Source organism: Podarcis muralis, chromosome 9, assembly GCF_964188315.1.
Source record: "Podarcis muralis chromosome 9, rPodMur119.hap1.1, whole genome shotgun sequence".
In the NCBI taxonomy this organism is placed as follows: domain Eukaryota; kingdom Metazoa; phylum Chordata; class Lepidosauria; order Squamata; family Lacertidae; genus Podarcis; species Podarcis muralis.
The window spans coordinates 51,529,607-51,545,681 of record NC_135663.1 but is presented as its reverse complement, the minus strand read 5'-3'; the positions used below and the strand labels follow the sequence as shown (position 1 = coordinate 51,545,681).

The 16,075-nt window shown below is 41.4% G+C and overlaps 1 protein-coding gene and 1 long non-coding RNA gene across 52 annotated transcripts in view; both read left to right on the top strand.

The window, feature by feature from the left end:
- The window catches only part of LOC144328892 (uncharacterized), a 30,794-nt gene extending 28,907 nt beyond the window's left edge, over window positions 1-1,887 (top strand). For both annotated transcript variants that reach the window (XR_013394256.1, XR_013394255.1), the window contains one exon: window positions 1,844-1,887. This is a non-coding gene — a long non-coding RNA (uncharacterized LOC144328892). The remainder of the gene's footprint in view (window positions 1-1,843) is intronic.
- SORBS2 (sorbin and SH3 domain containing 2) overlaps window positions 1,881-16,075 on the top strand; it is a 157,756-nt gene continuing 143,561 nt past the window's right edge. For 40 of the 50 annotated variants that reach the window (XM_077934261.1, XM_077934260.1, XM_028744943.2 and 37 more), the window contains exon 1: window positions 1,885-1,968. The gene's annotated coding sequence lies outside the window, so the exon portion shown is untranslated. Of the gene's footprint in view, window positions 1,969-16,075 lie in introns of all 50 variants that reach the window. The other 10 variants (XM_077934258.1, XM_077934257.1, XM_077934256.1 and 7 more) reach the window with 2 other exon arrangements.

Here is a 16,075-nt window from a genome sequence, read left to right as displayed (position 1 = left end):
TTGATATGAGGATCAATGAGCTAATTTTCTACCTAGTGGAAATAAAAGTCCTGTGAAGGCACTGCAAGATAAACTGTTAGAGATGAGGGTTGTTTCTTGGTGATGAAGGGTTTCCCAGTTAGGAAAGATGTTTGTAGAGGACATCCATGAAAGTTCTCTGGCATGATGGCATATAAGAAGGCAGCAATTTCTGTTCCGACCTGTATTTGCCCCACAACCATTGCTGGTTTCTGTTCCACGGCAGTTTGAGTAAAGGTAAAGGGACCCCTGAGCCTTAAGTCCAGTCATAGACGACTCTAGGGTTGTGGCGCTCATCTCGCTTTACTGGCCGAGGGAGCCAGCATTTGTCCGCAGACAGCTTCCGGATCATGTGGTCAGCATGACTAAGCTGCTTCTGGCGAACCAGAACAGCGCAGGGAAACTCCTTTTACCTTCCCACTGGAGCAGTACCTATTTATCTGCTTGCACTTGATGTGCTTTTGAACTGCTAGATTGGCAGGAGCAGGGACCGGGCAACAGGAGCTCACCCCGTCGCAGGGATTTGAACTGCCGACCTTCTGATCGGCAAGCCCTAGGCTCTGTGGTTTAGACCACAGCCCCACCCGCGTCCCTTGCAGTTTGATTATTACTACATTATTCATCTTGCTATCTTCTACTTAATGTAAGTTGCAAAGTATTTACCTAACTTACATACATTTCGATGCAAGGGACATGTCAAAACAGTGTTTTCATTAATTACATGTCATTTGTGGACATTAAAAAAACAACAACAGTAATGTAAAAAAAATATTGATTGTATTCTCCTGACTCATTTCCATTCCTGGCCATTGCAAACGGCAGCAATTTCTTCTTCCTTTTCCATTTTAAATCTCCCACATCTATAATGATGGAATATTGGGGGGGGGGAGTCTAATTAATAAGTTAGTGTTCTTTATTCCCCAGTGTGAAAATGGTGTCTAGACTGATCCTCTGGAATCAGGAAGTTGAGGGTTTGAATCTCATCTTTTCCATAAACTTACCTAAGCTGCCCCCCACCTCAGCTTCAGTCACCCCATTTACAAAATAAGTAATATTGATTTATTTTACAGGATTCTTTCAGGATAATGTACACTAACCATTTTGAACAGTCGAAAGTGTTATATATAGACACAGATATTAAAGTTGTTCTTGTTGTAATGTACCTGATGAGTATGCTTACCATTGTATCCCAACATGAAGAAACCTTCGGCAGTTGTTCCTTCTCTGCAGTAGTGAATAGGTGGGCAATTGCAATACCAATTGGCTCCTCATTTCCCTTGTCACATAAACGCTATAGAGTCAACAATCATTCTTAGGTCACTAAGCATTCAAAAATAGAAGGGTTGCAGATTCCAAACATTTTGTTGCAAACAGGAAATAAACTTCTGGTTTCCCTTTTAGGAAGCCAAGTGAGCCAGTGAGATCTAAAAGCCTTGGAAGCAAAATAAAGCATATAAGAGAAAGCTGCTCATTCAAAGAATCTGGGTTGATGCTATTAAAAGGAGGCATAATATTTACAGTATTTTCCAGGCTGGTCACCCGATCCAAGAAAAATGAAGTCAATCAGGGTTTATTTCTTGTGCGGCATGCTGCTTTAAATTGTCTGAAAACTGATTTTGCTCAGCATTGCAAGTTTGGATGTGGAATCTGAACAGTGAACAAAGTTGTTGTGAGTTTCCTGCCTGTGTACTTTTCTGGTTTCTCTTATTGCAGACAAACCCGTCCGGTGCTGAAAATAGCTCAAATGCTCCTAGAACAGTAGCTGCAGCCAGCAGCTGAAATTCTTTCATGCTCTTATCGCCCTCTCTTTTCCTCTCTATTGCAGGTTCTTGTTCTCCAGTTAAACTTAGACCTTTACAGAAGCTAAACTGAGTTAACAAGATCTTGATGTACAAGAACAAAAATATTAAAATCTCCTACATCTGAAAAACAAGAAGACTCGTCTGACCGGTAATTTTCTCTTTGTGTGTGTGCTTGTGTGTGTGTGTGTGTGTGTTAGGGATTTACAATTTCATTCTGCATTCATAGCTGGCATTCCTTGGTCATTAATTAACATACTGTAAGAACCTGCCATAGAGAGTTGGTATTTCTTAGAGAGAGAGAGAGAGAGAGAGAGAGAGAGTGTCTCTTTGAAATCTCAGCAAGCTAAGGGTGTGCAGAGGCATGTGAGGTTTATGCTGTGTGTTGCTAAATTAATAGTAATTCAGGAAATTTAATGAAATGCTAATTTTGTTTTTAAGAAAATAATATTTTTTTCCTATTAATTTATTTGGTCTGGTAATTGCCTTTGAAAAGGTCTGAAGCAAACTAGTCAGTGACTTTCTTTTTAAATTGTTTGCTAGCTTTCAAGTACTTGAAACTCGGAATACTATAATTTGCTGCCATACTCCATTTCTCCTGGAAAAAAGGGAGGGAAATAAGGGGATGTAATTGTATATTTTTGAGTTGATCTGTATTTCCTTAGTCCTTGGTATTCTGATACAGTAAATGTTCAGAATTCATTTCAGTATCTGCAGTGACAGCCGTCACCAGCCTTCCAATGACAGCCTGAAGTGGGTACAGGAAAAGCTTTATCTCTTCATTTTGCTGAAAATATACTTGCTATGGGTTGCCGCCGCCTTCTTCTGCCTTCAGTTTATTAATCTCTTCTCAACTTTGCCTTGCAACTTGCTTCTTGAATAGCAAAAGTATATAAGTAGCTCCACTTGCCTTCCTGAAATCCTTCGGTCGTGACCTGTCCCTTTTTTTCTGTCGGACTCCTTGGTCTGACCACTGTCCAGCAATGAGCTGCCATGATGAAGGGTTAAAGCTTCCTTATGCAAATGTTCTGTTGGCTTTGAAAAAAGGCACCCACCTTAGCTGAAAGGTTGGTGGGTAGACTGCCAATTCCCAGGAAAATGTGGATGAAGGAAATTGTTGCTAGTTATTTATATCCTGCTTTTCAAACTAGTTTTCTAAAGGAGCTTCACAATAAGAGCATGACAATAAAGCACAGTATGCAGATAAAAACATAACAGCATTTAAAAACCAGAAAAGAGAAATAAAAACAGCAGAAATCAATCATAAAGCCCTTTATGGAATTAAAATGTTTTACGAATTCATCTAAGAATAGGAAGGGTGGGCTTATTAACCTCCACCCCTTAGAGAGGGAACATCATATCAACAATGCCATCACCACTTAGTTCTCATCCCTGGACTCTTTGACTCGTATTGTTGCTAATGATAAGCCAGAGGGCGAATCTGATGTTGATTTTAAGGCTTGAGTCATTTTATATGATAAGGGGCATAACGTGCAAATCCAGAAGGGGTGTGATCTCTAGTGAAACCATTCAAAAGAAGATGACTATTTTTCAGAAGAAGGTACCGTTGAGAAAGAGCTGAAAAAGCTTAAAGATACCTTGTGTCCACCCTACAAATAGTAGTAGTCTTGTAGGTACTTCCTCTTGTTTTTTGTTACTTTCATAGTTGGACAGACCTATGACAGGGGGAGGAGAAACTGGCAAGTGTTTTGCACACCATACTGCGAAAATATGATTATTACTTACAGGGGCAGAGCAAGGTGGGGGCAGACCGCCCCAGGTGTCATCACCGAGGGGGGTGACATTTGGCGTGCCACCCGCCCACGACTCCCGCCTACCTGGAGCCGTCGGGAGAAGGGGGTAGTTGCGCTGCTTTGCGTTGCTTCGTTTTGACAGCCCCGCAGGCAGAGAAAGGACGGGAAGGAGGCAAGCAAGCAAACAAGTGGAGAGTGGAGGGAAGGAGAGAAGCAGAAGTTCTCTCAACTCGGGGCCCAAACCCTGCAACCCCTGAAAAAGCTTAACAACTTTGGTCAATCCTTCCCTTAAAAAGCTCAACAACAATGACAATGGGGAGATCACAGCCGGTCTTTTTATACTGTGAGTAGATCGCAGTCTCTTGGGAGTCCAACTAGATTTCAGTGGCAGGGAGGGGGGGTGGGTGACAAGAAATTTTCCACACCGGGTACCGCCTGACCTTGCTACGCCACTGATTACTTATTTGATTTCCTACCTGCTTTCCACCCTAAATTCCCTTTGCTGGTTACAGCAATTTTAAAATATGATATTAAAATCAGTTTAAAACAAACTGCAGTCAAGAGAATAGGGTGGGTCCTACAAACATATAACTCAGGTGTCAAAGACCAGAGTAAAAAAGTGAGTCTTCAGCATGTGGCAGGAAGAACATAATGAAGTTGTCAGATGAACCTCTGTGGAGAGGGAATGCCACAACTTTAGGTGCTGCCACAAAGAATGCTCTATCCAAGCCCCCGAACTTATAAAGGTGGTGGAACTGCTAAGAAGGCCTCCACTGCTGATCTTAATATCCAAGAGGGTGGGGGTGGGCTTTAAACACTAATGTGAGCAACTGACTGCTGCATTTTGGAGCAAACTGAAATTTTTGGGTCATCATCATGGGCAGCCCATGTAGAGTACGTAATAATAATCCAGTCTGGTAGTTACCAGAGCGTGGAGTATTAGTTTTAATGGAAATAAAATTTGAATTAAAAGATTTTGTGCCGAACAATGTCTTCTACATTATTCTTTTCTGTTTGTTTAATATTTAAGTACCCTCACTTAGTTCACAAAAGCCAAATTACATACACTTAAAATTCTCCTCCAATTAGAACCAAGCAATGCCAAATTGAAGTCTAAGCTTGCATTTTTTTAATATATCAAACTAATATTGCTCCTGCAAATAGGGGTCTGTAACTGAAATGTTGATGTAACCTGGAATCCAAACACTATGAACACAGCACTGTAGTTCTTCTGAATGAAGGAGAAATCTCTGGAGAGGAATGGAATGTCTTTCTTTTAGTAAATATACCTCTGCATTCATAGAAAACAAGTGGTAACATTCTGTGCAGGTTTCGTCTTTGACAGTGTGTTCTTTGTTCACTCTCCAATGGTGGTGTCAAGTATGTTAGTGAAAAAGTAATACGAAATTTCCCCATTTGCATTTTTTGTTTAACTTACCTGTTTCACTCCCAGGGAACACTGTAAGCCTTCAAAAGCTCAGTGCTATGAGTAAAAGGAGTACTTGGCATAATTGACTTTGACCCATTTTGGACAATTATTCTCTGCTTCATAAACCACGGTTTATTAAGCCAGGAATGAGTGTTGAGTTGAGCACTCCTGGCTTATTTTCCTGGTTTGTTAACCAGCTATAAGAAAGATTTCCCTGATTCAACCATAGCAAGGAACTCTGACTCAATACAAGCTAGGATCTTTTCACTGACATCTGATGTGAAGGGTGGGAAGAGGCAATTCCTGGCTTAATAAACTATGGCTTTATGAAGCTGGTAATAATTGTCCGCACTGGGCCATTAGCTGAATAAGAATGCAATGCTATGTACTTAACCTGAACACAGAATGTACTTTTGAGTAACCATGCAGAGGATTGTAAAATGAACTGCCTCCTGTGTTTTTATAAATATTCAAATGAGAAAATGCACACATGTGTGTTTTATTAGGCTATTGACAATGAAAATGCCACCTCATCTTGGAATGTTTCTGAATTTAGTTTCCAGTGTAAAATTAATACAGTGCATTGTAGAAATATTGCTTTCAAAAATGTATTGCTTCTTGAAAATCCCACCCCTCTGATCTGTCCAAAGCATCTAACATACGTATGGAGCTCTCTTCACCCCAAACAGCATTTTCAATACAAAATGCAGGTTCATATTAGGTACATCTTGTTCCAATTGCAGATTTGCTTCTTTCATTGACATGAATGGAGTTGCTTGTGGCTACTAGAGCCTTGTGTGCAAGGCGGAGTCTGCCCTGGTCTCTGGATTTGGGTGCATGGATGGAATCCAGTTTCATAGGACTCTGTGAGCATTTCCCAAACTTTGGTCTCCAGCTGCTATTTGACTACAACTCCCATCTTCCCTAGCTAACAGGACCAGTGGTCAGGGATGATGGGAATTGTAGCCCATCAGCTACAGCTAGAGACCCAGGTTTAGGAAACCCTGGGCTACATGATTGATAAGATAGTTTGGAGGGACATGGGAAGGATAGATAAAGGTCCAATGAAACCTAACAGTAGCTAGGACTCACAAGGCTTAGGGATTGCCCACACCTTTTGCCCCACTCTTTCCAGACATGGGTCCGTGAATTGCCATTTGCTCTGATTCAGCTTTAAAGAGTAGAGTTTGTGGGGGAGGGAGCTCAAAAAAAATGTATTTAGGCAAGGAGCTTAAAGCGCTAGCTATGCCTGGAAAGCATGGAGGATAGTGTGGATAAGCCCTTAGTTATGAAATTTAAGTGTTAAGGGGATTAATATGGAGCATGTGCATGAATAATGAAGGATGAAATGTCTTTGAATTTAATCATAGTGCATTTTCCTTACTTTAAGAAAGCACAACCAGCTTCCAGCTTCTCTCACATAATTTGGGGAAAAGAGCTCCCAAGTAAGTGGCTGCAACATTGAGGAAGCTTGAAACTTAGGGGAAAGAATTTAACACAAATAAAGCATTGAGGTCAAATCAATAGTTGGAAATTTACTTCTCATTCCTTTGTATAAGTTAATAGTTAATGGAAGAGAAAATAAATGTCAGAGAGGAGAGTAACATTTGCTTACATTGAGGAATACATTGTAGGGTTCAAAATTGTGTAGAAAGAAGGGAAATCTCTTGGTTTTAAGGGGTAAGCTATATGTTACAGATCAAATGTGTGTTATGAATTCACTGGTGTGACTTTCTTAAAATGCATACAAAGAAAGCACATTCCCCTGCTGGGTTGGAGATGAAAACAAATATTATTTCTGTTTTTATTTATTGTAAACTGCTCTGGGTGTTTTTTATATAGAATGGATTAAATTAATAAACTAAATGAATGGCACTAAACTTGGAAATGGAGAAGATGGGAATTAATAAACAAAGCTAATGAAACATGTTTGGAGTGCCATAAGGGAAAAGCAATTGTGGGATTTGGAGCTGTGGGATTTGGAGCCGGTAAGCAGTGAGGAATGGTTTACACAACTCCTTCTCTTTGCTGGTGCTTCATTTAAAATAGTCACTCACTTTGCAGCTTGCTTGCTTGCTTGCTTGCTTGCTTGCCTGTCTGCCTGCCTGCCTGCCTGTCTGTCTGTCTGTCTGTCTGTCTGTCTGAAACATCTCTTGGGGCTTCACACCTGTGCTTTTTATAAATCACAAAGTAGGGATGGGGGAGATGTTTGATTCAGTTTGTCTTTAAAGATTAAGCTAGCCAAATCTGCACTATCTAAGACAATACATGAACCAAAACAGAAACAGCCTAGAAAACTGCACACCTCCGAATTTTGCAAGGCACTTTTCTAGCCAAATGACATGTACAAAAATGCATAAACTTGGCTAAAATGTATATATTGGTGAAGATAGCATACATTCATACATTATATTGGGGAAAATTCTTGGCAAAAAAATGTATATTAGGCAAAATTGCATACAAAATGTGTCTATTAGGAGAAATCTGCACTAAACTGTTGTTAAATTTTTGTGAGATGTGGAAATTTGGAAAACAGTACTTAAGAATGGAAAAGTGAGAAACTGAGAGAAGCCAAAATTGACATATTCACCTACTTAGAGCCTGATGTTATTAGTAATTTGGAGTAAGAGCTTGCATAGGACTGACTTCTGATTATACTTGTTTAGGATCAAGGTATGAGTGTGTTTCGCAGTTCAGTTTCGTAGGCATCCTACAGCCTCAGCCGGTTTTTCTTTTAGTCTGACATGCTTCTCATTATTAATGAGTTTATTTAGTGAACTTGTGTGTTGTTTTATTGAGCCCTGGATATCTCTTCCTTTTTTAAAAAAAGATTCTGTCCTCCTCTTTAGTTGAATGGGGGCAAAGACAAACAAATGGCTTCTTGAGCCCTCATGCTACCTTTAAAACCTTTAGGCAGCTTATCCACCTTCAAGAATCCGGGGGGGGGGGGGAGTAATGCCCTCTGTCGCCAGGGCAGGTTTAGAAATTCCTAGGTCCGTGCTCTATGGAGCAGTTGCCACAACAGGGGACCACTTCCCCTCCACCAGTCTATGTACCTTCCCCCAACAGGCTGTGTACAACTGGAAACTACACCTGCACGAAAGCTTCCTCTGCTCATCCCTTTTAAATCTCATCCTGGTTCTTGGAGACAGTGGTTCAAGAGAAGGTGAGGAAGCACCTGGTCTTTCACTTGCCTGACTTTCCTCTTCTTCCTCCTCTTCTTCTCACCCATTCTTTGTTCCACGCTCAAGCTCTGAAACTTCCTACCCTCTGACTCTTGTCTCCTGGCCAGTCCAGTTCCTCACAAATCACTGACTCCCTCTCCCAAGTCACACTCCAGCCTCCCTCCCCCTAGTGCACACTCATCATCCTGCCACTCCCTGACAGCTGGTATGGAAGAGAGAATGAAAATGAGAATGAGAATGAGAATGAATGAATGAATATGAATTGGTATTGTGACAGGCGTATTGTAAGAGAGTATTGTTTTTCTCTTCATCTAGGGTTATTGAGGAATTGCTTTTCAGCTCATTAGTTAGGCACTTTCTTGTACATTTGTCAACACGCACACCCTTCTCATTTCTTAATTCTCTGTCACTTACTTTCTGCGGCATATCTAGAAATAACACAGAGAGAAAGAATGCAGAGGGATGGTGTTCAGCTGAATCACTCTCTGGGTTTTCAGTGATGGAAATAACGTCTAGACCACACCCTATTTGTCTGGGCTTCTGACTTCTTGTTTCTGGGTAGTCAGTTGCTGTGCATATGCTACTTTTGGCCCCACTTTTTGAGTCTCACCACCTACCCAGGTTCAGAAGAAGACGTGAGCATTGTCCCAGTTCCCCTCTGCACAGAGCAGAACCACCTCTTGTCTACATTGATTCTAGCATAGCAGGTCTGAAATATTTTGATTTGCATACCCTCATTAGTAGATACTCAAGTGTATGATTCACACTACGCTGAATCAGTAGCAGAGCTACAGTTCATTTTGAAACCAGAGTGTGCCCACAGTTTATTCCTACTCATTCACCTCCTATGCAAAGTCTTTTAAACAGCAGTGAAAATTACATAGTCGTGAGAGCTAGGCTGTATATTTGTAGTAAATGAGGAGCAAAATAGATTGAGTTGCAAAAGTAAATGGGGGGGGGGGGGAATCTTCTTAAGAAAACAGTTTCCAGTTCACAGATGTTCAGATGAAGCCTTCTGTTGGAGCTCTGTTTTTTCTCTTAATGTTGTTTTCAGGAAGCCATGTGTGTTTAACTAAGGGCGTGTTCAGGCTTTTGCCTCAGCATATGAATGCTATATCTGTGGATGGGGCATAGGTCCTGCCCCCAACATCCCCTTGCTTCTTGTCCCACACCCTCAGTCCTGGACTTTCCCTACATTGAGTGGGGAAGGTCTGCAAAGAGCTTTATAGTGGGTAGAACACCTTACATGATCAGGGATCTTACTCTTTACCAGGGTCCCTGATCACATGGATGGTTCTACTTGCATTCAGGCAGGAACTGAGAGGGAAGCAGTACACACATTGATGTGGGCAGCAGCTTTGCATGCATTCTCCTGTCCACCCTTTGAACATTCATGTGAACACCTGAAGACATCCTTAAGGCTTCAGGCCTATACCTACTACTCTGGGAGTAAAGGTCAAAAAAAAAAGTAGAGAGATGTGCCTGGCGCTGTGATCTAAACCGCTGAGCCTCTTGGGCTTGCCGATCGGAAGGTCGGCGGTTCAAATCCCCATGATGGAGTGAGCTCCCGTTGCTCTGTCCCAGCTCCTGCCAACCTAGCAGTTTGAAAGCATACCAGTGCAAGTAGATAAATAGGTACTGCTGTGGCAGGAAGGTAAACAGCGTTTCCTTACGCTCTGTTTTCCATCCCGGTGTTCTGTTGCACCAGAAGTGGTTTAGTAATGCTGGCCACATTACCCGGAAAGCTGTCTGTGGACAAACGCCGACTCCCTCAGCCTGAAAAGCGAGATGAGCGCCACACCCCATAGTCGCCTTTGACTAGACATAACTATCTGGGGTCCTTTACCTTACTATGGGAGTAAGCCCGTTGCATTCACTGGGGTTTACTATTGAGTAGGCATGTAAAGGATTGCACTGTAAAACTCATTTTAAAGGTTAACATACAGTAGTTCTCTGTGGATGCTGTTGTGCTGTTTCACAGCAAGTGCTAAGCTTGTTCATGCTTCACTGTGCGAAGGTTATATCCAGCACTTCTAAAAATCACTCCCTGAAAGCATGGTGCTAGTTCTCTCTCCAAAGTTTGTATGTTTTCAAATGTTAGCCTCTCATTAAATCATTAAATTATCATTTATATTTGTCTAAACAAAGTAGCGGAACATTAAAAATACATTTGTTCTGGTAGAGCTATTTCAATTTCCCATAGACTGGCCAATGGACTTAACTTTAAATTTGGGGCATACAATTCTTCTTGCAAAATGATGGTGAACACAAAGCAGATTATTCAAAAGTGTTTATATTGCAATGCATTAATATAATAACATATATTTGGAAATATTTTATATAATTTCATTTTTTAAGTGCTGAATTGTGGAAACAGGAGTGTTCATTTGTTTAATGAACAAAACTGCCTGGCAAACAAATCATGTTGCTAAATATGGTCAAAATGATATTTGCTTGTCCTTTAAACAGAGCTAGAGATCTCTCACAACAGCATACGTCTTATGCCGTAAGAGTCTCTTCCCAGAAACTTCCTTCTATGCCATTTCCATACTGGTTTGGAAGCCAGAACCACTAGTGTGTGTAGCCAGTCACACAGTCCTTCCCATCCAGTCACTGCCCTCTCTTACACAAGAGCCTTGCACAACTGGAACACACCCAAACCCAATGTGATTCTGAGCTTCCAAATGTTAAACAAGGTGGGGGAAAGAGCTATGGAGATATGATTCCTGCACTGCTTCAATATTATAAAAAAGGGCCTTAGATTACCTACAAATGTGAGTTGTACACATTGCCTTATGTCAATATTGTTGACCACTGGGCGACACTGGGCATGTTATCCTCCATGAAACATCACTGTGGTTATTGGTGCATTAATGCAGCTGTCTGAATGGCCCTGTTTTCCCTAAAATATTTCCTTATTCATTAAACAGCTGCCATTTTGCCTTAAAGAGTGAATAACCCCATAAATAATTTTTAACCCTCTGAGGTTAATAGAAAATTGGGAAAACCCCGCTTTCTGGGGATCATAAAATAGGTAAAAGCACACCTGTTAAAACAGAACCCTGTGCTTTGAACCTCCTTATACTGCTTACCACCTGATTCCACAAAGAGTCCATTGATTTAGCTGACATTAAGAATGACAGAACTGGGTTCATTTAAAAAAACACACACCACCACCTAGATACTCTCTGAAAGTATCCTGTTTCCACACGTATAAATACAAGGTCTTACCCAACAGTAGTTCTTAAGCAGGTTTTTTGTTATTATTAATCTTGTCAGAATATCTGTCTCCAAAGTGTGCTGTGGTTTGTAGATAGCTTTACAGGATTTAAAAAATAATAATTATTCTCATACAGATGTGAAAGATTTGTACAGCAAACCCTTAATAAACACACACACACACACAATATCATAGACGTCTCACAAGAAACAATGGAATGTTAGGGAAGGCTGGTAAATCTCTGAGCCAAGGCCATAGTGTGCCATCTTGGCTATTATTGATGGTGTTGCATTATGATATGTGCGCATCAGCATGGGCCAAGCTTGTTGAAAATGATCCATACTGCATCTAAATCACCCTGTTCAATACTGGGTGTGCTTTTGGCAACACTGGCACTACTTTTAGCAGCACCTGCATAGTGCAATGTTAGTGCTGCTGTCTGGCCAGCACTGGCTAGTTGCTTTCTAAGATACGGATAGGACTTAGCTGAGTTGTTTGCACCACTTAACAGTGGGAGCCACAAAATTCAAAATATGAAACCCACGTGTCATCTAAAGGATCTTCAGCTTTCCACACCTTATCGTAGCTGCCTTCAGGCATTCAGGGTGAATGCAAGAGGGGACCTCGCATGTAAAAGCAACCAAGCCCCGCCCCACAGACACCTGTGTGCACATTGGCTATGCCCCCCCCCCAGCCAAAGGGGAAATTTGTGTCTGACTGTGTGGGTGTATGAGGGCAATGCCCCTTACACAGGGCCATGAATGCTGATCAGTGTGGGTTTCTTTCCTCATGGAGTGAGCCCTGCTTACATCTGCACTCACATAGACCCTCTTCAGACTGACCGTGACAGCATGTCAGCCAGGGGGTGTGACTGGTGTAGGTGTCTAGTGGGTAGGTAAGGGTGTAGACTAAGAGTTAAAGCTCTCACCAAGCCCTGAACTTCCTGCTGCTATTAATTATTATTTTTAAATAATTAAATGTAGCATTAAGTGGGATATGCACAGGTGAAATGAGGTCTACTCGCGCAATGGAGTTTTCCCCGTCCTTCCCCCCCCCCATGCCCCACAAGCCTGGGTTTTCCCCCAACCCTCCAGAGCAGGCTTAGAGGGCACGAGGAGAGGAGAGAGGGGAATCTCATTGCACAAGTGGCCCTTGTTCCACTTGCACAACAATTTAGTTGAATCCTGCCTAATGGCTCATCCATGAACTTTCATTCTTAATTGCTGCCCTACACACACACAAACACACAGAGACAGTAGTGGGGTAAACTTATTAATCTATCTCACAGATGTATTGTAAGAATTACTGAGATGTGTATGTGTGAATGTTGAAAAGCACTATGTAAGTCCTGTGCGTGATTTGCTGTCAAATACCTAAAGATCTGAAACGGTTGTACCTGCTGCATCAATGTGGTGTAAACTTTTAAGGAATTGACTTAATGCAGTTGTATATATTAAAAGTCTGCTCTGTTCCTGATATTTAATAAACATTCAGTCTGTTAGGGAAGTAAGCCTCTTCTTGTGACAGCCATAGGTTTCTGTTAGCCTTAAAGCAGAAGAATGTGCATTTAACAATTATACAACCCAGTACTTTCAGATCTGACAAAGTGTGGCAGTTTCTTCTCATTTAGCTAAAACGCATGCTGTGCTGTAGAGAGGTCTTCCCAGTGATAAGCCTCACAGCTTGGTGACTGAAACTGACAAGAGGGAGTGAAAGTAGAATATTCAAGCAGTATTTTTAGTGCCTTATGCTGGGTTTGTATTATATTGGTACGTGACCCCATGCGCATCCAGTCATTGCATTTCATTCACCTAAGGGCAAACAGATGTTCCGAAAGTCTGTTGGCAGCTAAGCCACTTCTTGTCTATCGACATAACATTGTAAATGATAGCAGGTTGTGCAATTTATGGCCTGGCAAATCTCTGTCTGTAGCCATGAACAACCATATTGTTTAACTTCAACCATAGGCACCCCTTGGTCCATGGCAGCTGGTGATCACGGACCTGCGAATGCAGAAGCAACACTGTCTCGTCAGAATAGGCACAACTTGAAACTGGGAGGCCCACAACAGAAAGAACAATGCAGAGACATCCAACGTCAAAATATGAAATAATTATATGGAGATCTTATACTGAAAGAGAGTGCAGCAGGGCCAGCCCACCCATGAGGCAGGCAAGGTGACTGCCTCAGGTGGCAGGATCCACAGGAGCAGCAGATCTACCCTCCAGGTAATGCATTGTCTGCTGCTGCTGCTGCCACTGCTACAGAGGAGCAACAACTAGGGTGCACTCCTTGGAAGTCAGATCTGAGCATTCTCAGCAGTACCCCCCACCCATACCACCTCTATAGTAGCCTCTTGGCAAATAGAAGGAGCTGCTGTTCTCCTCCCACTCTTGTTCCCGATGTAGATCATTATTGTCCCCTTGTTCCTGTAGTAGATCTTCACTCATCCCTGACATGGGTGCACCATTTTGTGGTTTGCCTCGGGTGTCAAAATGTCTTGGGTTGGCCCTGGAATGCAGCCTATCTGAAGCACACAGTAAAGGGGAATAAAACAGTGCTCTGTTAATCAACACTAGCCTTCCCCAACGTGGATGTTTTGGATACCAATCCATCAGCCCTGGCCCCCAGCACTGTGCTGGTGCACAAGGTTGAAAGGCATCAAGTTGAGGAGGGCTGATCTGTACAATTAATTGAGACACTACAAGAGCACTACTATTCTCTGAGAAGCATGTGATTTTAATTTTGTGAGTTTGAAGCTGGCTTTATGAAGTTTGATCACTGGTTCATCAAGTTGAGAGCTGTTTACTTCAACTGTCAGGCTCTCCATAGCAACCTTTCCCAGTTTAGTGCCCTCCACATCTTTTGGACTATGGACGAATCTACACTGATTGGTTATAATGTTAAAATGTGTTATTAAAATGTGACACCAGAGGGCACTGTAGAGCAGCAATCTGTCAGCAATGGAAAATTTCATTGAGTGCTATATTACATTTTTACAGCGTTTTTACAGATCAGTGTAGATCCAGCTTATAAATCCCATCATCCCTGACCATTGCCAATGCTGGTGGGCATCGATGGGAGTTTTAGTTTTAAACATTTGAAGGGCACCGGGTTGAGGGGACCTGCTTTAGGGTATTAGGTATTGCTGATTCTGAGCTCTGTTTCCCAACATCCTTTACCTTGAGATTCAGGGAACATGGGACCTTTTCCGTGCAAAGACATTTGTTTTCCATTTCTGAGCTATAGCTCTGAGTTTTAGGTCATCAGATGCAATAGTGGTCATTTTATATAGCAATACTAAGTTTATTTCAGTTACAGAATGTAGGAGGCCCACAAATTCCTGAAATCAAATGCTGTAAATTTTAAATTTGACTGGCGTAGATTTCAAGTTGCACAGTAAAGATCATGGGAAAAAATTGGATGTTGAAATGGCATGCCTTCACGTTCCTTTGATATTAAGTAAATATACTCTCCTTGAGAAAAAAGTGCATTACTTCTGTAAAACCATCTTTCCTGCTTTATATTACTAAAGTCACCAGTGGATAAAGTTCAAAGTAATAGCACTCTTTCCTCACTACAAGATGCTGTTTCAAGCAGCAGTATTCATCAATATTTTATAGTGCTGACTAAGCCAAGCTAGAAGCAAATTGCTCGTGCTCTCTTTGCCTGAAGGGTTTCCTTGTCTTATCTAGTAATCTTTTTGTTTCTGATGGAAATTAATCAATCTTCACAAGGCCACAGCTAACTCTTGCTTTTCAAATCATGCAAGTGCTACTTCTCCTCCTCTTTTCCTAAATGTTTCTTTCTGGCACATTGCAAACAGTTGTTTTTCCTTCTGTGCATATATTTGAGGCTAGGAGCCAAAATGGATGTAATGCAGGATTTGTTAATAGGATGTCCCATATTGTTGTCGCTGCTACAGTGTGTGATACTTACATCAGGACTGAAGTGCTGGTGGAAGTGGATTTTAACCTCTTTGCCTGTGCTGTATTTCCGATTAAATTCTCATGCCACCCAAAAGAATTTATATTTGTCATGTGGTCAAAAATATTCAAGTATTATGTGGGTACTTGCATTATCAAAAGATTAGCTGGTAACTAACTTTTTCTTACTAATTGATTTCCACCAGAACATAAGATGAGCTTTGCTGGAGCAGACCAAGAGTCATCTAGTCTATTATCTTTTTCAGCCCTATAGTAACCAGCCAGATGTTTCTCAGAAGCCAGTGGGGTGTTGTTTTTTTAGCAATATATTTTTAAAGGAATAATTCTTGCTATTATTATTATTTCATACCACTTACACACAAAAATTACAGTCCACTTCTCCCCTCCAAAAATGAGTCATTCAAAGAGGCTTACAAAACACATTAACAGCAATAACATTCCTTCCTTGACTTCACTCATTTACCATTCTGGCATCTTCTTGAACTTGGTGTGTTTCCTGATCTGCGGTACACGATTCATCTGAACTTCTTTTAAAATGATTTTAAGTAACTTCCAAATGTCCTAAAGGAGCTTGGCCCTTACAACTTTCCTGCTTAACTAATTTCTTCATTTTTGAGGTTCTCTCTTCTGCTTCTGTTAAGTAATTGTGAGCGTGTCAGACTTTCTTCTTACTTACATGTTGAATTTCACTGCAGTCTGGTCACTGTTCCTGACCCATTCAAC